Source organism: Camelus dromedarius, chromosome 13, assembly GCF_036321535.1.
Source record: "Camelus dromedarius isolate mCamDro1 chromosome 13, mCamDro1.pat, whole genome shotgun sequence".
Lineage (NCBI taxonomy): Eukaryota > Metazoa > Chordata > Mammalia > Artiodactyla > Camelidae > Camelus > Camelus dromedarius.
Genome location: NC_087448.1, coordinates 65,162,820 through 65,185,935, shown reverse-complemented (window position 1 = coordinate 65,185,935; position 23,116 = coordinate 65,162,820). Strand labels below are relative to the sequence as shown.

At 44.8% G+C, this 23,116-nt stretch overlaps 1 long non-coding RNA gene across 9 annotated transcripts in view; it reads right to left on the bottom strand.

Moving 5' to 3' along the window:
- Positions 1-23,116, bottom strand: part of LOC105086592 (uncharacterized) — a 99,973-nt gene that overhangs the window by 8,454 nt on the left and 68,403 nt on the right. The gene's annotated exons all lie outside the window — the stretch shown is intronic.

The window sequence follows — 23,116 nt, the reverse complement described above, 5'->3', positions numbered from 1 at the left end:
TAGAGGCCTCTTCTCCTGGAGCTTCATACACACACACACGTGTGCACGCACACAGACACACGCACACACACACATCTTTATACACAAATCCCTTACAGCCATTACACCTCCTCTCATTGCATATACGACACTCAAATCCATCTCTCCATTGGACTAAGTCCCATGAGGACAGGAAAGACATCTCTCCTTTGCGTTCTCAGCAGCTGGCTTATTGCCCAGTAAAAAGAATTGTTTAATGAACTGAACAAATGAATGAACGAATGAATGAATTATATCTAAACAAAGTTCTACAGGAGCAAAGAAATGGGAGTTATAACCCCTGACTAGCCACACAGAGGAGATAGCATTGGGCCTGGATATCAAAGGGCCAATTTGATTTTACCTGGAAGAATAAAGAAGAAAAGAATTACAAACAGAAGAATCAGAGGACAAAGTCATGGTGGGGGGACAAGCCATGGTCTCAGAGAGCAACCAGCAGTCCAGGTGCAGGAGAAGATGGTGCGGAAGAGGAAGGAGGGCCCATCTGAGGGCCAGAATAATGTGCTCAGGAGTTTGGGACTCCCTCTGATGTGACGAAGATTCACGAAGGAATTCTGAACAGGGGGGAGATGCGACTGGACTGGAGAGTGTTTTCGGAGAATAATGCTAGAGACAAGGGAGTTACAGTAAGTAATAGCCTGACAGAGCAGAGCCACAGGGGAACAATGGAAATAAAAGGGATATGAGAAGAGTTTTGGACACAGGGTCAAGTTGACCAGTTGAACATGGGAAGTGTGGAGCGAGTGCAGTAGAAGTTGCCCTAAGCCTTCCCACCCGGCAGCTGAGTGGACGCCGCCCCTATCCCACAGCACCCACTGGCCCGTCTCATCTTCACCAGCAGATCACAGGCTCTGAGAGAACAAGGATCTTAGCATATTCTATCCCACAGCACCCACCAGCCCATCTCATCTTCACCAGCAGATCACAGGCTCTGAGAGAACAAGGATCTTAGCATATTCCTTGTGTCTCCTGCAGCTCCTAACACACAACCTCATCCAGAGGCACTTAGTCAGCATTTGTCAAGAGAATTAACGTTTCCTATAGTCTCCAAATACATAAAAAAGGAAATGAGCACAATACTCATCATGTCTCTTTTTCAAAGAGACTCTGAGTTTTTCTTAAATTTTCAGCATGTTTTTCAACCACATGGGAATTCACAACTGTATCAACCATAGTCTTCAACTTGTACACCCACCAAACTGACCCCGCGGGTCACAGCACAGTCCTCTGAGACAGTGTGGGTGGGGGTGCGACAGGCAAGTGGTTGGTGTTTTCACGTTTTTGGAGGGAGGGTGATGAGTTTCCGTCCTCTGAAAAAGGAATCCAAAACAATAAAAACAGGCTGAATGCCTTCCTCAAGTGGAAGAAAAGAAAGCAAACCCAGCTACAGGTAAATTGAAATCTTCAAATAGACCCATAATGCATCGCCGAGACAGTCTCACGATAATGGCTTTAGTTAGACTGGGGCCACAAATCTTTACACTTCTTCATTCGCCTGGCAGGACTAATGAGATTTTATGGCGGGCAAGCTGTTTATCCCTTGGGTGACATTGGCAAGAACAACTGTCGCTTTATCAATCAAGAGTTTTCTGCATTGCAGCTTCCTTCCCCACAAACGACTGCCTTACCTTAGATCACCACATTTACAACGTGTAAGAACCTCATTTCTTCACGTAAACGCTCCACCCATCCCCTTCTGTTACTTGCATTGAATCATTCCTTTATAGAGTCACATTACTTCATAAAAGTGGCTGGCAGAAGAAATGGATAGAAGCAAAAGAGAAGAAAAGAGTTTCAAAGGGATCTGTGAAGAGATGCAGGGCTGAGAGCCCCACGTGTACAACATTACGTGTGCCCAACAGGCCATTAGGAAGAGAGCGGCAGACAAGCTGCTGCTCCTGAGTACCATCGTTGCCAAACAGGCAGAGGAGGCTTCGCTCCCATCAGCAGGGTCTGGGAATAAGAGGGGGTGACTACCACTCCAATCTGGGACAAGGATTCAGCCCCTCTTTGGAGGTTTACATGTTGCCACAATAGGCTGCAATGTCTTTTTCCAGCACTGGTACACACGCACATATACAAACTCACATACTCGACACTTGCCATCACAGATGCCTATGATGAAATGTCTATTCTCCCTTGGTAACTAGGAAAGGGTCCCCAGTTCTCAGACCAAATTGGTTTGGAGAAATGATCCAGCAAAAGTCAATGAGTAGCTTCCAGTTCTGGGCAAGATGGAGTAGGCACCCTCACTCCACCCTGCTTCTCCCACCAAGGTGTCTCCTGGACAGAATGCAGGGAGCAGCAATCAGGATCAAGCAGGTTGACTGCGGAAGAAAACATGAATTCATGGTACTATCAACTGGCTGAAGATCTACCACTTTTCCCCTCTGGGATTCCCTGGAAGGGACTCAAGGCAGCCTGAAGCCCAGAAGTGGGCATTGGCATGGACAGGGAGAGCTCCAGCAGAAATCCTCTCGTTCAGCCTCAAGGTGTGAGAAAGGCATCTTCTGGCAGTGTCAGTGGCAGCACATAGGTTCCCAACCTCAGGAGTTTCCAGCATGAAATCTAAAACCCGTCCCCATACAGGCAGGGCAAGGAGAGACAGAAGGAAGAGGCAGACGACTCCAGATTGGTAGGTGGCACATGTAATAAGCAAGGGAACTTACATAAGAGGCTCATCTTGAGTGGCCGCAAGACAAATAGATCTCTGCGCCCACCCGCCAGAATCTTAAAAGATTATACAGAGGCCTTAACTGGGTTCAGTCACGTACACTATCCAGATGGTCTCAACAACAGCTTACTCTCTCAAGGCTATGTCCTTGGAACTGCTCCCACTGCAGGAATGGTGGGCAGAATGTATGTTCAGGGGAGGGGAGGAGAGGGGGTGCAGAGCCTCGGACTGCCCAGGTCCAGCTCATGGGTCAGTCGGAGGTCACATTCTCCCCATTACCTCCACCAACAAGCCTGGAAGATGCTGAGGAAGGGGAACTTCCTCTCCAGTTAAAGGAGGGGTGGTCCCAAGAACATGCTTTCTCCTTTCTCTGTGCCCCCACCACTTGGCCCTGGACATGGGGCAAAGTCATAGGAACTGCACAGAATAACAGTGTAAATAAAACCCCAGCTTTCTGGAGGGTCAACCAAAAAGGGGAAACCCCAGGAAACCGGAACAAACCAGGGAGATTATAGAGCGGAAGGAGTTTGGGAAAACAAACCCATGACATTATCTGCTGTTGTCTGCTAAATTTTTGGCTCACCCCCAAGCCATGCATGCTTGAATCTGATCAGAAAGGGCATAACAAAGACTAAGAACTGAACTTACAGATACATCAGCGTCTAGGTCCCAGCCTAACCATGAGATGGTGGACATTCAGGAGAAATCTGAAAGCACTAAAAAGACTGAAAATAGAACTGACAGTGGGACCACAACCCACAGAAACCTGGTCAGAACTTGCAGCCCGAGCCCAATTGCGTCTACTTAAGAAAAAAAAAAAATCAACAGGTTAAGAGCCCAGGCCAAGATGGCAGAGTAGAAGGACCTTGAACTCACCTTGTCTCACAAGCACACCAAAATCACAACTGCCGAACAACCATCAATAAAAAAGACTGGAACCTACCCCCAAAAAATCCGCTACAACTAAAATCGTAAAGAAGGAACCACGAGATGGTAGGAGGGGGGCACTCACAATATAATCAAATCCCCTGCCTCCCGGGTGAATGACCCACAAACTGGAGAATATACTGCAGCGGTTCTCCCACAGGAGTGAGAGTTCCAAGCTCCACATCAGGCTCCTCAGCCTGCAGGTCCAGTATCCAGAAGAGGAGCCCCCAGAGCATTTGGCTTTGAAGGCCAGCAGGGCTTAATTGCAAGAGCCCCACTGGACTGGAGGAAGCAGAGACTTAATCAATGAAAACTGTAATTTGAAAAAATACATGCACCCCAATGTTCATAGCAGCACTATTTACAATAGCCAGGACATGGAAGACATTTATGTCCATTGACAGATGAATGAATAAAGAAGATGTGCCCCCCCCCACACACACAATGGAAAACTACTCGGCCATAAAAAAGAACAAAATAATGCCATTTGCAGCAACACGGATGGACCTAGAGATTATCATACTAAGTGAAGTAAATCAGACAGAAAGACAAATATCATATGATATCACTTATATGTGGAATCTGAAAAAAATGATACAAACAAGGTTATTTACAAAACAGAAATAGACTCATAGACATAGAAAACAAACTATGGTTACCAAAAGGGAAAGGGTGGAGGATAAATTAGGATTTGGGGATTAATATATATACATTACTATATATAAAATAGCCAGCCTACAAAGACCTACTATATAGCACAGAGAACTATACTATCTTATAATAACCTATAATGGAAAGAGAATCTGAAAAAGAATGAATAGATAGATAGATAGATAGATAGATAACCTGAATCACTTTGCTGTACACCAGAAAATAACACAACGTTGTAAATTGACTATACTTCAATTAAAAAAATAAAAATAAAAAAACAATCTCAGCAAACCCCGAACAGAATAAACCCAAGAAACCCATGCCCAGGCACATCACAATTAAACTGCTAAAAACTGCTAAGTAAATAAATAAACGATCATGAAAGCAATCAGAGAAAAACAGCACATTATGTTGGAACAATTAAACAACTGAAATTCTCATCCAAAACAAGTGGAGGAGAGAAGGCAGTTGAACAAGTATTTACCTGCGCAAAGAAAAAATTGTCATCTCAGAATTCCATATTATAAGAAAATATCCTTCAGGAATGAAGGTGAAATCAAAACTTTCTCAGGTGAATGAGAAATAAGAGAATTTTTCAGAAGCAGACTTGCTCTAGAAGAATTGCTAAAGAAAGGTCTTCAGACAAAATCACCCTGTGTGAAAGAAGCCAGACTCAAAAGGTGATGTCCCGTAATGGTTTCATTTATTTGGCACTCTCAAAACGACAAAACTCTGGTGATAGGGGATGATCAGCGGTTGCGAGGTGGCAGGGGTGGGATCAGGCTGTGAGTAAAATGGGATGGAATAGCATGAGAGAGTTTTGGAGGGGTGAGGCTGTAGCATCCTGATTGTGATGGTGGCTGTAAGAATCTCTATATGCAGTAAAACGCACAGAATTCTACAGACACGCACATACGAAGCCAGTAGTGCTACAGGTTAATTATTTAAAAAAAGAAGTCAACAAACAGAGGCGTTACTCCCTAAGAACCTTCTGGTCTTTGAATAATACTTGAGGCTTCACCACCTTCCTTGGACACCTGCTGACGAGGGCAATCAAGGAGGCCACGGCCATGGCTGACGCCAGGCTGTTTCTGCTGCCCTTGAGTGTAGCCCATAGCTGAACTTACCCTCCCCACCTGCCGGCAACCAGTTCAGGGAAAGAGTGTATCACGTGCTTGAACTGGACAATGAATAGGAAGTCAGAAGTCATTATGTGTGACAGCCCCGTAGTTCTACGGAAGTGGTAAAGCTGACCGCCCCTCACCCCTGCCCCCAAACAAGACTCATGAGTATCAGGATTTAGGATCTATATGTCCCCTCCTCGTTGGAGCACCAGCCTGTGGGGGCTCCTTCTTAGCTGCTGCACCCCCGGAAGTGCAGCAGACACCCACCCTCCCCCGCCCCCGCCCTGCAGGCCCTAGAGCCCCTCCCCTACTCTGCTGCTCCAACAACACATAAGGTGTTTCTCTTATAACAGATACCCTTTTGGTCAAAGTAATGCTCTACCTTTTGGGTTAGATGGTTGGTATTAATATTTTTGCCTTTGGCAGACCCACTGGGGGAAGAGGGAATCTGCACGTCTGCAGGGGAAGGACTGAGATCAAAGCAAGGCCTTGGGCACGTGCTGGTGCCGCGGCTCTGCAGGGCTGAAAAGTTGTGTTTCTGTGACTCTCTCCCCCTAAGGCAGGAATTGTGCTTTACTCGAGTTTGTGTCTCCAGAGATGCACACAGTGACAGACAGACGCGCTCACATAAACGTGGGTTGCAAGCTAGGGATGGATGCTTACGTGACCGAATAAACGAACTGCTCGGCTGATACCGGCAAAGTCCTGCAAACACATCAGGTGACTGTGCTCCCCCAACCCTGTCTCTTGCCACCGACTGGAGGTGATGGGAGGTGGTGATCCAGTGGCCTAGAAGGGACGAGGGTCCAATAGAGAGATTCCATCCAGCAAGGGCAAAGTAGGACAATCGGGCCACAGCAGGTAACCCACCATTCTGCCCCAGGGACTGGCATGAGCAGTCTCTCTCTGTGTCGAGCAGAAGGAAGGAAATAAGCAGAAAACGGTCAGTGAGTGAGATGGACTAGGTCAGTGTGCAAACCAAACTATCCTCTAAAGCATTTTCTGTTCCCTGGATGCACCTTCAAAGTACGGCCTGTCTTCAAATATGGTTAAGAGGGAATCTGAGATACCAAAGTTCTCTCTTAGATCCTGCATCGCAAAGGAGAGAATCCAACTCAGCCTCGGCTGCCAAAGTCACTCATGCTGCCCAAGGGCAAGGGCCTCTCCTGCTTCTGCTGGGGGTTCACTGCTCCCCGGGAAGCCCTGAGGAGGGAGTGATCAGTTTACAAGTCAATTTACTCCTGGATGATTTTACCGCTGGATGCTACAGAGGCAGCGTGCTTCGTAAGCTCCCTAAAAGACCTGCTCATTTCACATCTGATGCGCTCCCCCTCCCTCCTCCTCACTGCCCTTTATCTGACGATGTGTGTGTGCGCGCGCACGTCCACGCATGCAGTTTGCTGGCCCTCCACCTCATTATGCCTGGAAAGCTATTTAAATGTGGTGTGCTTAGGGTCCTGCATAGAGGACACATTCTGTTCTACCACAGTGCAGACCACGCGGTGTTATTTTGTTCAGGCTGCCATAACAAAGTACTGCCTACTGGGGGGCTTAAACAACAGAAACGTTTCTCACAGTTCTGGAGACTAGAAGTCTGAGATCAAGGTGCAAGCGGGCTGGGGTCTGGTGAGACCTCTCTTCCTGGCTTGCAAATGGCTGGCTGCCCTTTCCCTGTGTCCTCACGTGGCCTCTCCTCTGTGAGCAGGAAGGGGAGTGCGGGGAGGGGGCTCTGGTGTCCCTTCCTCTTTTATAAGGACATCTATCCTATTGAATTAGGGCCTCACCCTTATGATCTCTTTTAACCTTACCCCCTTAAAGGTCCAAATTCCAAATACAGTCACATGGGGGTTAAGACTTCAATGTATGCATTTCGGGAGACCTAGTTTAGTCCGAAACAGCAGAACGCAAAGCCTGCTTGAGACATTAGATAATTACAAAGTGAGGAAGCTAAAAGTAAAGGTCACGCTGAAGGCAGAACGCCAGCTACTACCTGTGGAAACAAGGAACAGAGCTCACAGGCATAGGTTGTTTTATTTAGATTTTAAATAAGCTCTTCTTTCAGCTAACCTGTGAATGTCTTGTTTACTCACCCTTAGAGGCCATTGAGAAATACACGTCTTCTAACTTTCTCAGCACAAAAAGGGCAAGTTGGGTCGATATTTTCACACAGTACCACTTGTGAGGGGAGGCATGGCTTTAACGTTTAATGCAAAAAGGCAGATAATTCTTTAATGGCTCTGATTTCATCTTTCTGACCTTAATTGGAGAACTTTGCTTAAGAACTAATCATTTTGAGGCAATTAGGGAAATTGCGGTCTTAGAAAACATTAAAGGGTTATTTTCAATTCTGTTAGATATGATCACAATGTCCTGGTTAGGAGAGAAAATGGAGAAACAGAGAAGTACTTAGGGGAGAAAAAGAAGGAAGAGGAGGAGGAAAGAAAGAGGAAAACATGAAGCAAATACAGGAAAATATTGAGAAAGTGGGGGGAAGGGTACATGAGGCTCTTTATATGATGCATCTACTGCTGTGTAAATTTGAAAATTTTTATTAAGTGTTTTTTAAAATTATATCGGTGAACATTTACTGAACATCTAAAATGGGAGTTAAGTGGTTGCCTGCCATCAGGGGTAGATTCAAGCTTTGTGAGACTTGAAGTGCTTACAGTTTGAGAGCCCCCTTTAAGAAAAATCATGAATACAAAATTCCCTTGGACAGGCTTGTCCAGTGAGAGGTCCTGAAATTTGAGTTTCATCAGCTTCATGGTAAATCCACCTCTGTCTGCTATGGGTTTGCTTTGGCTGGCCCAATGATTTTTCCTCTTTAGTCTCCCCCACCCCATTTATTATGAACATTTCAAACAAATAAAAATTAGAGCGATTAAGACAATGATCTCTAGGTACCTGTCATACAATGATGTCAAGTCATCCACAGCCCTGTCCACCCTCTCCACACATACTGTGCTATTCTGAAGCAAATTGTTAGCATCATTTTATCCCTAAAATATTTTAGTATGCATCTCTAAAAGATAAGGACTCTTTCAGAAACACAACTGCCATATCATTACCTAAAAAATAATAATTCTGTAAACAAGTCAGTGTTCAAATTTCTTTCTCTGTCTCAAATTTTTTTTATAGTTTGTTTGAATTAGGAACCCCCCCCAAAAAAGTATATATTGCAACTGATTGATAAATCTCTTAGGCTACTGGTTTGCCCTCCAACTTTTTTTGTATTTTCCTTGCAATTTATTTGTTGAAGAAACTGACTCATTTTGTCCTATAGAGCTGCCCACAGTCCACATCTTCCTAACTGCACTCCTATGGTATCATTTAACATGTTCCCCTATCTCCTTTCTTTCCTGTAGTTTGTAGTTCCGTCTAGAAGCTAGATCAGATGCAAGTTTGATTTTTTGACAGGAATTCTCCCCAGGCAAGTACTTCTATCAGAAGGCACAAGACAAACTGTTTCTGTCAGGTTAGTAGGCATTGCTGGATCATTGCTGAGATCCTTTGTTTTCCCAAGTCTGTTTGGTTTGTATTTAAATGTGAGCTCCTACAACCCAGGGTGCCACTCCTCTTTACCCCAGGCAGGTTCACACTTCACAGTTTCCTTGGCTTGGCTCCCAAGGAGGCCCTGAGTCATTGGGAGGACTGGGGCTGCGCCTGTAGCAGACAAAGATAAACGAGGAGCAGAGCTCGCCCTAAAGGAGTTTATAGCCTGTTTGTCTGTTTGTCGTGAACACATGAAAGTGACAATAAAGAGGTGTCATAAAGTGGTAGACATTGTGCATGCAGTGTTCCCTCTGGGAGTACAGAGGAGACGGAGCCATTGGCTGGGACAGTCAGGCAAGGACTTTGAACCAAACGCTGGCTTCTCTGACTGGGACAGAGTATTGACTGATGTCCCAGGTACAAGTTCGCGTCCCCCCGGGCTTCCTGTTGTACCCGGTCCCTTCCATCCTTCTCCACTGTTTGTGGGGCCAAAAGGTTCCCAGCCAGGTTTCCGGCTCCCTCTCCATTACCTGTCACATGCCACCTTGTGGTACGACCACAAGTTACAGCTTATTTTCCAACCGTAAGGAAGGGGTAAGAGATGGGCCATTATCCGCTGCGGGAGATACAGGAAGAAGAACATTTGCTGCATGTCTACTCGGGCCAGGCAACGAGGGTCATCTCTGTTACGCATTATCTCAGTCACACCTCTCACAGCGCTGAGAGGTCAGCGTCCGGGACAAACGCTACTAGCTCCTTACCCAGTAGCCACGTTTGCCTTCTTTCTTTGTGGCAGAATCCCACTTCCATTCACAGCAGCAAAGTGCCTGCTAACGCGCGCTCACTCAGACACCCTGGCATCCGGGAGTGATCATGTGGGTGGATGCTGACCAGTGGGCTCTCGCTGGAAGTCGGCTGGGGATTTCTGGGACAGTCTGGGGGGCTTCCCTTTGTTCCTTTCCTTGCTTCACCTTCCTGCCTGGAATGGAGAGTTCAGTGGGAGGTCGCGCAGCCCTCCTGTGACTACAAGGAGACCTATGTGAAGACGAAAGCCTCACACTGAGGACCATGCAGCAGGAAGGAAAAAGCAACCCTCCCGATGTCACCAACCCTCCCTCAAATGCCTGCCTCAGGGATGCCTGAGAAGTGTGACAAGAGAAAGCGTTACTTGGTTAGACCACCGTAGTCAGCCTTCTCTACAATACAGCCCAAATGAAATTACTCTGACGGTTGTTATTATTATGCTAATTCTACTTATGTATTAAGATACTGGCATTCAGATCCATTAAGAAACTCAGCCCATCCACACAGCCAGAATAGGGCACAGCTGGTATTCAACACTTACACGCACACCCTGCTCCCCCTGCCCCGCCAAATGCACTAACTTTTTGCAATTCCAGGATACCTGGCACTGGGCAAGCCAGAGGCTCTCTCCCAGCATTTGAAAGCCAGGTGGTTAGGGCACTTTCCCTTCCCCTGGGGTCTCTGCCACTCCCCTCTCCAGTACTTGGCCATCGTGTTCTTCTGCCAGCCAGAGCCTAGGCTTCTGGCAACGAGGACATCGTCCTTTTTTCCCAGGCCAATCTTTCTGAAAATAGGCCAATGGCAGCTACTGGAAAAACCTTCTCCCCTCAAATGCCTCCTCTGCCTGGCTTTTCTACCACATTGCCCAAGTTCCACCACTGGAGCATATTCAGAACATCCCTATGAAAATAGAGCGATCTCACTCAGTAATTCCCTACAAGGTGTTCCACAAAAGCCTAGTCTCAAGGGACGTTACTATGTATTACTGGATTTGCTTAAGACTAAGATGCACAATCTCTCACATTTTAATGTCTCTGAAATCAGGACGCTTGTTATAATAGATGTACCTTATAATCATCATTGACCATTTTTCTCCTTAACAGTTCTGAAATCATAATGTATCTTACAGGCACAGGTGTCTTAGTTTTGGAATATGGCACTTGAAAATAAAAGGGTTCCATGATCAAATGAGTTTGGAGAACTTATTACTAACAAATAAACTAAATTAAATGAAAGTTTTTAATGCAGACCTTCTCAGAGCATTTAACATGCTAAAGTGCATCTCAAGAGATTTGCTCAAATCATTTCGCCATGGAATTCTTCTTTTTTTTTTTTTTTTGGAACACCTTACAGTACTCATGTTATATGGAACACAACTTTCAAAATACTGCATTAAGCCATTATATTCTGGATTAATTGTTCAGATTTGCCAACCAACTGTCCCTTGTAGGAAAATTCTAAGAAAGTTGGTCAGAAAATATGTAAACTGTGAAACTTGCAAGTCTAAAGCACGGCCGTTTAGTGGGAGGGTCAAAGCCCTCACAGAGGCACCGTTCACCTGAGTCAGTCACTAGAAAACATAGCAGATGCCTTTTGGGGGGAATATCGGAAAGTGAGGGGGTGCCACGATGCTAAATTTCATCTACTTGGCTCTTTATTGGCAGTCAAGCCTGCTTGCCCTCATCTGGCCCAAAGAGACAAGAGTGGGTTATAGTCACATCTCCTTAATGCCTGAGGACTGTGTCTGGTCCCCAGAACCTTAGGAGAGCATCCTTGGTCTCAGAGATACACAGAATCTCAATGTGGTCCCTGTATCACTGATATCCCAATGCTGTGATTCGGAAGACCCAAAATATATGTAATTCTGAGTACTTTTAAAATTCCCCAGGTAATTCCAACATGCAGACAAAATTGGGGGCCATAATTTTAAGGAAGGAACTGACTTGATTAGGCAGAGTTTTACCTGTGATAGCTGGTGAAAGGTGTATTTAGCTGTTGCAGGAATCTAAGCCCTAGGCAATCAAGGCAGAAAGGATGGTGGAAATAGAAAATGGGAGATGGAGACAAGAAATTACTTCAGAGAAAGAATCTGCAGGGAGGGGCTTAAAGATAACTCAAATTTTGAAAAGGTTGAAAGACTACTGTACCATGGAAAAGTACAGGGTGGTGACAAGAGGAGTGGGGAGGTCCTGGTTTTTGGAGAGAAGATAACTGTTTGAGTTTATATGTTGAGCTGTAGTTGTTAGAATGATATCTGAGTGGAAATGTCCAGCAGGCAGTTGGAGATGGGGACTGAGTCTTAGAAGGCAGATGATAAACTTTGAAGTCATTTGTACCCAGGCGATGTTTGAAGCCTTAGAAGTTTAAAGATAAGTCTTTTGCACAACGTGATACCGTTCAGGTTACCATGCATCTATAACTGCCGGGAGTCCATGCGAAAGACCTGAAGTTCAAGTTCTCTGCTGCCAACCAGCTATGTGGCCTTGCACAAGATCCTGTACCTTCCAAGCCTCAATTTCCCTAACTGAACAACAGGAACCGCCATACCAACCTCTCTGGGCTATTGTAAACATTAAAGGAGCAAATCCTCGTAAAGTGCCTGGCATAATGCCTGGTGCAAAGAATGACCCTGAGCCTCTCTAGGTCTCTCTGATTCCCCTTGTCCCACCTCATGCAACACCCACGCAGGCCATGACACACGGCCACTTCTCATCAGTGTCAAGAGTGAGTCCGGCAAGAACAAGCAATCAATTTGTATTCACCTCGATGGCATGTGAAGATCAAATCTTGGCAGACCAGTTTAATTTTCTTGGGTGGTTGATAGGCCATGTAGATAAGGGGTAAGTAAGAGATGTAATCTCTCTGTGCTGATGTATGACCTTAGATTCCATCGCCAATGACTTTTCATCAACAAGACAGAGAGAAAAAAGAGAGATTCTTTCCTTTCTTAGGTGCAGACACAGAGCTGCGTAATATCACCCGAAAGGGGGCTTATTGATGACTCAGCCCCAGCCTGGAAGCATCCTGGGTGATCTCACTCATGTCAGAGCTGGAGCCCATGCAGAACGTCTCTATCTTTACCCCGGTGATATAACTGAGAACTTCCTAATTAAGATCACAGATGACTCCAAGTTGTGAAGCATTAGTAAGAAGGTAGGAACAGAAGTCAAAATAGCATTAACTGAACAAAAAAAATAGCTCATAAAGAGGGTGGGCTTCAACAGGAACAAGTGTAACATTTTAAAAAAACCACCTATATAGACAAAAAGGAGGATATACATTGACTAATTCACTGGACCATCAGCTAGCTTCACCCAGCGCTGTAGCCAGGGAAGAAAGGAAGCCCAAGGATGGCTGGGGTGTCTTGGTGCTCCTGACTCATTTAACACGTAACAGGGAAGAAAGAAGGCAGAAGAAAGGGAAGGAGAGAAAGAGCGAGTGTGTGGAAGATTCTAGTAACTGAAATTCTAGTTCACTTACATAGTCAATAGATAATTTACTGAGCAAATAGTGAATGCCAGGCATGGCGTCCACTGGTGAGGATGTAGCGGTGAACAAGGCATTCAGAATCCCGCCCTTGTGGGTTCTTCTTCCTCCACCTGACTACCAAATGTTGAAGGGCTTGTTATCAGTCCTTACCCTTCTTCTCTTTCTATCCGCACACACTCCCTCGGCAATGTCATCTACTACCCAGGCTTTCCAAACCATCCAACTGCATCTGTCAAGAAGTCAGACTTCCATTCCAGACTTGGCTGACCAGTTGTCTACTCATCCTCTCAATGAATCACACACTTGGTCCATGCAAAGTGGACTGTTGAGTGTTCTTTCTCCCTGCCCACACTTTTCCCTCCCCAGTCTTCCCCAACTCCATACACGGCACCAAACAACCAAACAGAGGAGTTGTTCTTGGTTCCTGCATCCCACAACCTGTTGGTTCTAACTCTTTAGAATGAGAATTAGACCCCACAGCTGAATACAGCAAATCCTAATAATCTCACAGTCTAAAGATTACTGCAAACCACTGAGCAGACACCTCCCTCTTTCCTGCTCTGTACTCCCCCTCCCAGCCCCCAAAGATGGCTGCACCAGCCCTCCCAATGGTCAACCCAACAGCAAGACTAGGGAAGGAATGACGTGTTCAGGGTGTATTGCCCTAGGAGCAAGAACTACAGCGTTGATGGGATCAGGTTACTGCCTGCTCCCCGTGGGGAAAGTGAGGAGACTGATTCCGAGGTGATGGGAGGTTCTGAGACAGAAGTCAATAAACTTTCTCTGTGAAAGGCCAGATGATAAATACTGTAGGACTTGCTGGCCATAGAGGGTCAGCTCCATCACAACTACTCAAGAGGACCATTTTAACATAAAAGCAGCCACAGGAGTAACAAATGAGACATACATGAATAAGCAAGGCTGAGTTCTAATAAAGCTATTTATGAACACTAAAATTTGAATTTCACATGCATGTCATGAAATAGTATTCTTCTTTTAATTTTTTTTTTCAGCCACTTCAAAGGTTAAAAAATTCTTAGCTCACTGGCTATATAAAAACAGGCAATGGGCCAAATTTGGCTCCTGGTCCATAGTTTGCCAACCTTTAACCCAAAAGAGTCTTGCAGACACTGGGGAGACTGGTCCCAGTAGACACTTACTGAGCCGCAGGGCTTCCTGCCCATCCCCATCCTGGAGAGGAGTGGAGTGGGGAGTTTGTCCTCTGGAGGCTGAGGACACACAAGGCAAAAGGTCAGGGTCTTCTTAGCTGGGGTTCTGAAGGCAGGACCCTTGATGAAGCAGCCCTGGCCCCCGGAGGAAAAGGACTGGTTTGTTCTTGTAATGCTCTCAGAGGGAAAAAAACAACACTGTATTTTTAAAAACTGTGTTTCCTAAACTCCAGCTCTCTCTGCAGTAAATGTAAACTGTAGCAACATGGTTGCCAGTGATTTATGCAGGTGGGGAGCTTCTGCATGGATTTTTGCAATTTTAGAATTCCCACTATTGGTGGTGTAATTTTTAAAAAATGATTCAGTTGAAAGCAGGTTAAGCACTGACACCAGTTAACAGAATGTCTACTCTGGGATCCTTAAAACTCTGATCAACAACCATCTGTTTTGCAGGTTTTAAGGAGAGCCCAGCCCAGGGGCTTGAGCGGGGAGTGGGTAACCACTCTGAGTTTCCTCTTCTCCATAATTCCAGGGTACCAAAGGAGACAGATGCCCACAGGGAAGGGTGGTTAGAAAGAGTAGCTTTTCTTTCCTCTCCAACAACAGAAATGGTGAAGATTAACTCCCTAAATCCCTGTGTAACACTGAATACCCAGCAAAAGAGGTTTCCTTTGAAATTGCATCTGTCTGCATAAGAGGTCCACAGAGCCTGCATTTTAAAGCCGAAATAATGCTGGTTATTTGAGCTGCTGTTACTGCTGGAAGATTTTTGAAGAGGAAAAAGAAAAAAGGTTCTCAAGATGACAAGGAATTTGTCGGAAAGGACTTGGTACAAACCTGGTGCTGATTTTTTTCCCCCTACAAAAGGGGTGGGTAGAGTTGAGACACTGTCCCCGTCTTCCTAGCCTGCCGTCCCCCAGAAAGACAGACAATTTCAGGTCACAGGTTTCCCTGCATCAGGCGGCCACTGAGTCTCTCTACTGAGTGTCTGTAAGTCAGGACATTTTCTCTCCACCTCCTGAGTTTTCCCTGGTGCCAGAGACTCTGCAGATCCAAATGTGATTGGCAAACTGTGCTGACATCACAGAGAGCAAAATGCAGGGCTGCCCGTTCTTCCTGGGCTGATTTCAAACCACTGCTCCAACAAGAGCCAGCCCAGAGTTTCTGTCCCCCTAGATTAGACTGTCTAACTGATTTCCTTAAACAACACAGGGATAGGTATTATGTAAGATGTTCTGAGATCTTTTTTCTCGCCATCACCTTTTCAGGACCGATTTTACTCCTGCGGTAGGTACACGGCAGAAGGCTGGCGGGTTTGTGAGACTCTTTAATGCTGTGTCATCATCCATCAAAGTGTCCAGATAAATCACTTAACAGGGAGGCAGGAAAGACACAGCTCAGTTGGCCCTGTAACCATCCAGCTGAGAAAGTCTTCACCCCCTCACTCCCTTCTGTCTTGGACAGAATCGTGTGGTTTACATTTGCCAGAAATAGATGTGCAAATATTTTCTCTTGGCTGCACTTCCTTCTCTCTATTGTCGTATCAATAATTATGAAAAGACGAATACAGGAAAAGAGCAGCATCACTTTTTATCATCATCACCGCTCCCCCAGCACCTACCGCAGACCCGCCTCCAGGCCCAGAGGCCCCTTCCCCTCCCCCACCAACTGCACAAGTAGGCATTATTCATCCGCTTTTACAGCTCCGTAAACTAAACTGCAGGAAGTTAAATAACTTGTCTGGGCTCATACTTCTGGTATGAAGTGGAGCCTGGCTTCCAGCCGAGCTGTTGGCCTGCGAGCCCCGCGCTCTCCCCACCCTCGGCAGGGGCTCGGGCTGACCCAGCGTTTCCCGGGACTGTCCCTCCAGCACATTACTCTTCTCTCTACACGAACCTCCTGCCATCTCTTTCCAAGTGGTTACTTTTCATCGTGACCGCCCAACAATGACTTAGAGAAAAATTCCAAACCTGGGGTGTCCCTCCCTCTGACAACTGTTTTCAGTTTGTGTGCTTCCCACGAGGACTTACCGAGGATATTGCTCTAAATGCTAAAACTGTACATCCTTCTTTTGCTCTTAACATTATATCCTGACTCTATTCCCATGTTTCTGCATAATCATTGTAATTGCTAATTTAACAGCTGCATAATATTCCATCAAGTTGATATTCCCCAGTTTCTTAAACCAGTTCTCCGCTGAGTCGTTGATAAGGTTTCCCTACTATGAGTAATGTTACAATAAACTTCTTTCGACTGTATGCCCTTTTTCCTTTCAGTGGGATTTTTCTTTAGGCTAAACTCCCAAAAGTATAATTACCAGACCAAAGGGTTTGAATCTTTTACGTGGGCCCATCTCTCTTACACCCTGCACACATACACACGAGCCCCCACCTTCCTTCCTCAGCTTCCAAGCAGGATGCGGAGGGACAGGCTCCACTCAGGCTTCGTTTCCCTCACAGCAGCCTGGGCGCTGGGCTAGCGTGGCGCTCGCTCACTCAGAGCTGCTGCCAATTTCTGAACCCTTGTGTTGCCCATGCACATACCAGGCCAGAAAGATGAAAAATAATTACTCAGTGCTGGCAAGGGTCTGAAGAATTAGACACACTAGTAAGTTTCACTGAGTATAAAGCAGTAGACCTCTCTGCAAAACAATTTGGCTATACGCAGAAAAAGCTAAAAAAGTGTATTTTTAAAAAATTTAGAAATTTTAAAAAATGGCTTTAAGCCAATCATTCTACTTTAATAATTTAATCCTAAAGGGGGAAAGTCAAGGAGAGGTACAAATATTTACTTACAAACGTACGCATTATAGTATTTCTTATAAGAGCAAGAATAAACAAATTTATATCCAACAAAAAGAGTTAGCTTGAAAAATTGTAACATCTGTATAATGGAGTGCTATACAGCCATTTAAAATTATAATTGTAGACGACATTATATGTTAATGACATACACACAGGTTCATAATATGTTTAATGAAAAAACAAGTCACAAAATAGCACTTATTATACTACCTATTTGTGTGAAATACATAGAGAGACAGAAATAATCATAGAAGTGCTCCAGCTATTAATAGCATTTATATCTGCACAGTGGAATTATCAGTATTTAATGGTCTTGCTTTTTTTTTATACCACAGATATCATTGCTTTTGCAATAAGACATACACAATTAAACTTTATTTGTTAAAATTTATACCCATTTCTAAAGCCTACATGTGCATAGAATGCTTCCCATACTCTATGCAGGTGGGACAGGGACAGAAAGAACCCTCAGCCTCACCCTGTAGAGTCTACGTGTGCTTCCTGGTCCATACCTCCAACCAACCAGCCATAACACAGGTCTAACAGTGACAGCCAAGGAAGTGAGGATGCCTCCACCCCTATAATCGGGGACCTGGACATCTGTCTGTGCAGATGTAAGGAGGGACTCCCTGAGAGTAAGGGTAGCAGGGGATAAATACTGTCTCCCCTCTCTGTATTAATTATCTATCACTGCGTAACAAATTACCCCCAGACTCAGTAGCTTAAAACAACAGACATTTATGTTCTCTCATAGTTTCTGAGGACCAGGAATCTGGGAGTGATCTCACTGAGGGGTTCGGACTCAGGCCTCTCATGAGATTATAGTCAAGCCAGGACTGCAGTCATATGAAGGGTCAACTTCGGCTGGAGGACCCACTCCCCAGGGCACTCAACAGTTGTCAGTGACTTCAGTTCCTCACTAGCTGTTAGCTAGTGGCTTCAGTTCCCTGCCTCATGTACCTCTCCATACACTGTGTCCCTGTAACATGACAGCTGGCTTCCTGCACAAGTGATTCAAGAAAGAGAGAGGGAGAAAGCACTCAATGTGGAAGCTGTAGTGTCTTTTAACATCTAATTGTGGAAATAAACACCAATTGTATCCAATTGGTCACAAAGACCAACTCCCATACAGTGTGGGAGGGGCTGTGCAGGAGTGTGAACCCCAGGAGGCAGGGAGCATGAAGGGTCCTCCTGCAGGCTGCCTCCCACAGTCCCCAACCAAAGTGCTGCATCGCTGAAACCCCCTCAGCAAAAGAACGGGGGACCCAGGAACTTAAAGCCACCCAAAAGAAGTGGAGTTGGGGGACCACGGTTAAAAGTGAATCTACAAAAGCTCTAATAAGTCATTTTTACTTTGATTGAAATAAAACGGCAGACAATACAGTATATAAAGAGCTTATCAAGGACACATTAAATTAGAAGTAGTGGGTACTGCACAATTTCCATTTTATGATGCTTTGCTTACTAGAAACTTTTTCAGGTTTCCTTGCCAACAATTTTCAGAAGATTCTTATAATTGATTTTGGTTAGTTAGATGCAGATACTATGTACACCAAGAAGGCTTTTTCTGTCCAGCCCTTTGTGGAACACGAGTGCCTCTTCCATTGATCTGCTCTGAGTCTTGCTCAGGATATAATCCTAAAGGCACAACTTTAGCCAAATGTAGTTTACTAGTCAGGTACCTGGGGGTGAGAATGATTACAGTCCCTCAAGGCCTAGCGTCGGGTTATCACCCTCACCTACTTCATCCCAAAGTCAGAGCAGGAGGCCTCTCGATTCCCTGCGCTCCTGGGAAGGCTGTGCCCTTGGCCCGCACGGCTCCCCGCACCTGCCCTGAGTCTGCACCACATCAGCCTCTACTGCCAGGTCTTCCTCTTCACCTCCTTCACCTCCTAGCTTCCAACTCACTTTTTAAATTATTGCCAATAAGAATGACTGACAATCTCCTTATACTGTCCCCTGAATTCTGGAAGGCAATCAGAGGTATAAAGTGAAGTGAAAAGTGGAATTTTAGAAAGAATTAGTGTGGCTTTTATTGTTTTCTAGTGACTTGACTGTAAGATTGCTTTGTATCCTTGGGGCTTACAGCAGAGTATTTATGAGACTTGTTAATAAATAATGAATGAATGAATGAATGAAGAGTTAGAGAAGGTTAAAGTTAAGCCAACTACCCATGTTTGGCAAAATAAAAAGTTGACAACTCTGTGATGTCCTTCCAACCCCCACCCTATTAAAAATATATATATTCTGGCCTGTGAAATCATGCAGGCCTCACAGCTGAGGCCAATCATGCCATCATATTGTTTGTATTGTTAGTACCATGACTTTTCTCCTGCCTCTTGGGGTCAGAAGACAAAGTAATGCATATTGACTCTAAGATGACTTCGTTATCAGGATAGCATTAGGAGGCTTGAGCCAAGTAACAAGAGATAGAGAAGAATCTTGTGGATGAGACACAGGATGTATTCAGAAGTAGAAGAAGGGTTGTATTGTGGGGAAAGTTTACCTGCTTACAGATTTGACATAGATTAGGGTAGGTCCAAGGGGCCCAATAGTGGGCTCTCCTATCCTGGTAAATACGGTAACGTCTAGCTAGCCGCGTTTAAACACTGTATTGGTCAGGGCTCTGCCAATGGCCAAGTGACAAAAGCTGAACTCACACTAGCTTAGATTAGGGAGGCAGGGACTCAGAGGCAAGGATCTGAATTCCATCGGAATTCTTTCTCCTCATCCTTGTCTCTGCTTTTCTGTGTGTGAATTTCATTCTCTCCTCCTACAGAGAGCTTTCTTCACCAGCAGTGGACAAAGGAGCCCACCTCACTGGGTTCACAGTCAAATGACTCTGTGACCAGAGAAAGAAGGGTTCTTCCGCTAGGCCCAGCTCAGAATATCCTAGTTTGGGACTTTGTTGGGTGACAAGTCCATCTCTGCCCCAGTCACCAGAGCCAAGAGGCCAGCTGTGTTTCCTTAGACTCTGTAAGTTTCAATTTCCTCATCTGTGAAATAGGGATAACATTAACACCAACCACAAATGGTTGTTGTGAAGATTAAAATAATTTAAATGAGATAATGCATATAAAGTACTAAATTCCATGTGAGGCACATAATAAATGGTCAAAAAGTCTATTGTCTGTTTTGGTCTATTTATTATTAATGCTTTGTGATCTGCTCAGTATGGAGACCAAACCACAGTATCTGGTTCTCTCCTTGTTACCCAAATGGTACAACCTTCTGCTCTTGTCAATTCTCCCCTATTCCTATAGCCAGACTGGAGTCATGTTGCATAATGTACATAAGATACTATAAAATGTAGGAAGGTGTGAGAGGGTCAACAAAAGTCAAGGCTAGAATCATGCAAGTTAGGGCTAAAAAGAACTATTCGATGTGTCAGGCAATAAAACTTGCACCTTTACTTGACTAGATAGAGGCAGAAAATACAAATCAGTGCCTAAGCACATATTATCATGAAATGACGGCAGACTGGATCTGCAGGCTGACAAGCTAGTCTTGGCTATGGTTGATTCGCTCTAAGGCCTCTGTTTCCTCCTTCTGTGAAATGGGGATAATGATCTTCCCTGTCTACTCCCACACTGGGGTGTGGTGAGACTTAATGAGGCACTTTTGGTAAAACGCTTTGAGCTTAGCTAATGAAAGGCTCTGGGCAGTCACTCAACGCTGTAACACGGACCCTTCCCACTCACGTGCGTTTGGAGTAGAGGTTGGTTGGCACGACTTCAGAGAACTGCTAAGAAACACAGATACACTAAACAGTCTTCTTAAAAATGGAGAGTAAATCAAAACAGAAAGTTTGGCCCATTTGCAGCCTTGCCTTAGTGTGACCTCATGCCCAGTCGTGCTGACATCCCTCTTCTCGAGATCAACTGGGCTGACTACCTACCCGTGCCTCATTTTACCTTAACCCTTCTATTTACTCCTCAAGTCAAGCATCGTTTATTCCACTGAGGTGTCATCCTTTCTTCACCACAGATTGAGAGTTACAGTTAGACAATGTGAATTTTGGATGAAACTACCATTGTGTTAACAATATATGAGTTATAAATCACTTATATCTCAGTAAAACTGGGGGGAAACTCTCAATATTGAGGAAAGATAACCGTATGCTGTAGAGCTGCAAACTGAAAACCAGTTATTTTAATTGAAGTCTAGCTGATTTACAATATTGTTAGTTTCAGGTGCACAGCATGGTGATCCAGTATTTTTGCAGATTATATTCCACTATAGGTCATTACAAGATAATGGGTGTTAACTCCCTGTGCTATACAGTATATCCTTGTTGCTTATCTATTTTCTATATAGTAGTTTGTATCTATTAATGCCATACGCCTAATCTGTCCCTCCCCCTTCCCTCTCCTTTGGTAACCACTAGTTTGTTTTCTGTATCTATCTGTGAGTTTGTTTCTGCTTTGCATATACATTCATTTGTATTATTTTTTAGATTCCACAAGTGATATATAGTATTTATCTTTCTCTGACTTATTTCCCTAAGCATAATATTCTCTAGTTCCATTCATGTTGTTGCAAATGGTATTACTTCATTATTTTTATGGCTGAGTAATATTCCATTGTGTATATATACCAAATCTTAATATAATCATTTGCTGATGGACATTTGGTGGCTTCCGTGTCTTGGCTATTGTAAATAGTGCTGCTATGAACACTGGGGTGCATGTATCTTTTCAAATTAGTGTTTTAGAAAAACAGTTTTTCAATAATATACTGAAGTAACAATCAACCCATTAAAAAGTCATTAACCCAGTGGTAGGCCAGAGCCGGCTGATACTGGCTTGTGAGAACTGGCTTAAATTTTTAGGAATTTTTCCGAGCCAGTTGTTAAATATGGTTGTTTTTAAAACTAAACTATATAAGTTTACAATTTAAAAAATTACATTGAAATCAAAGCTAATACATTCTCAAAACTTACCACTTAATAGTAGTTTTACAATTATATATTCTCTTGGGGTTACTGATAGCTAGTGTTTCTGTCTATTGTATCTCTGTGGTGGAAACACTACATATTGCTGTGGTACTCTGCGTTTCTTCCCATCTGCAGGTTCAGTGATGTCCTTTTGGTAGCTTGAAACAGCCACAGTAGGAGAATTTACACCACACAAACTGCGCCGCTACAAATCAGGGCTCCCCCTGCCCCCAAGCGCCACTTGTCAAACATTCACCAACACACCTTGTCTAGACCCATAAGGACACGAGAACAGGAATGGGGACAACTGCAGACCAAAAATATCAACAATATTTTGTACACTGGGAAAACAAGTGAATGAGAGGTAATTAATTGAAAGGAGGAGATACAGCCCAAACCTGAGCCCACAGGGAGGGAAGCCTGGGAGAAGCAAAGCAGCTTGCACAGAACCTTAGAAAGAAACAGAAATCATTTCCCTTGGTGCAGAGCACGGGTGCAGGTGTGCTGGAAACAAATGGATCAAAAACTGATGCAAAGAGCTAGGAGACGGCCCACACCTGTGCAGCCAGGCCTGCCCCTGCCCAGCCCTGGGAGAAAAGGTTGAATCAGAGATCCCCAGAACAGCAGGCACAACTGGGAGCCGGCACGTGATCCACTATGAAATGGGATTAAATGACCGTCTGCACTTTGGACTGTAACACCCCACACTCTCCTCCCCGCTCTTGGCTCCCAGAATGCTGGCAGTGAGGCTTATACCCCACAGGCAGAAGATCAGATGACTCATCTCCAGGAAAGCTGACGAGTACAAGAGAAAAGACTTTCAGAGACTGACCTGGCAGGATCCCCCAGTGAACCACCCAGATCACAGCAGAATCACCAGCACGGAGCCCACTGGCCAATAGGTCTTGCTCAGGCACACATCACCTTTGTGTGAGCGGGAGATCACCAGACACTGGAGGAAAGCTGCTAATACACAGAAAAAGCATTTCCAAAGTCAAGTTCCATAC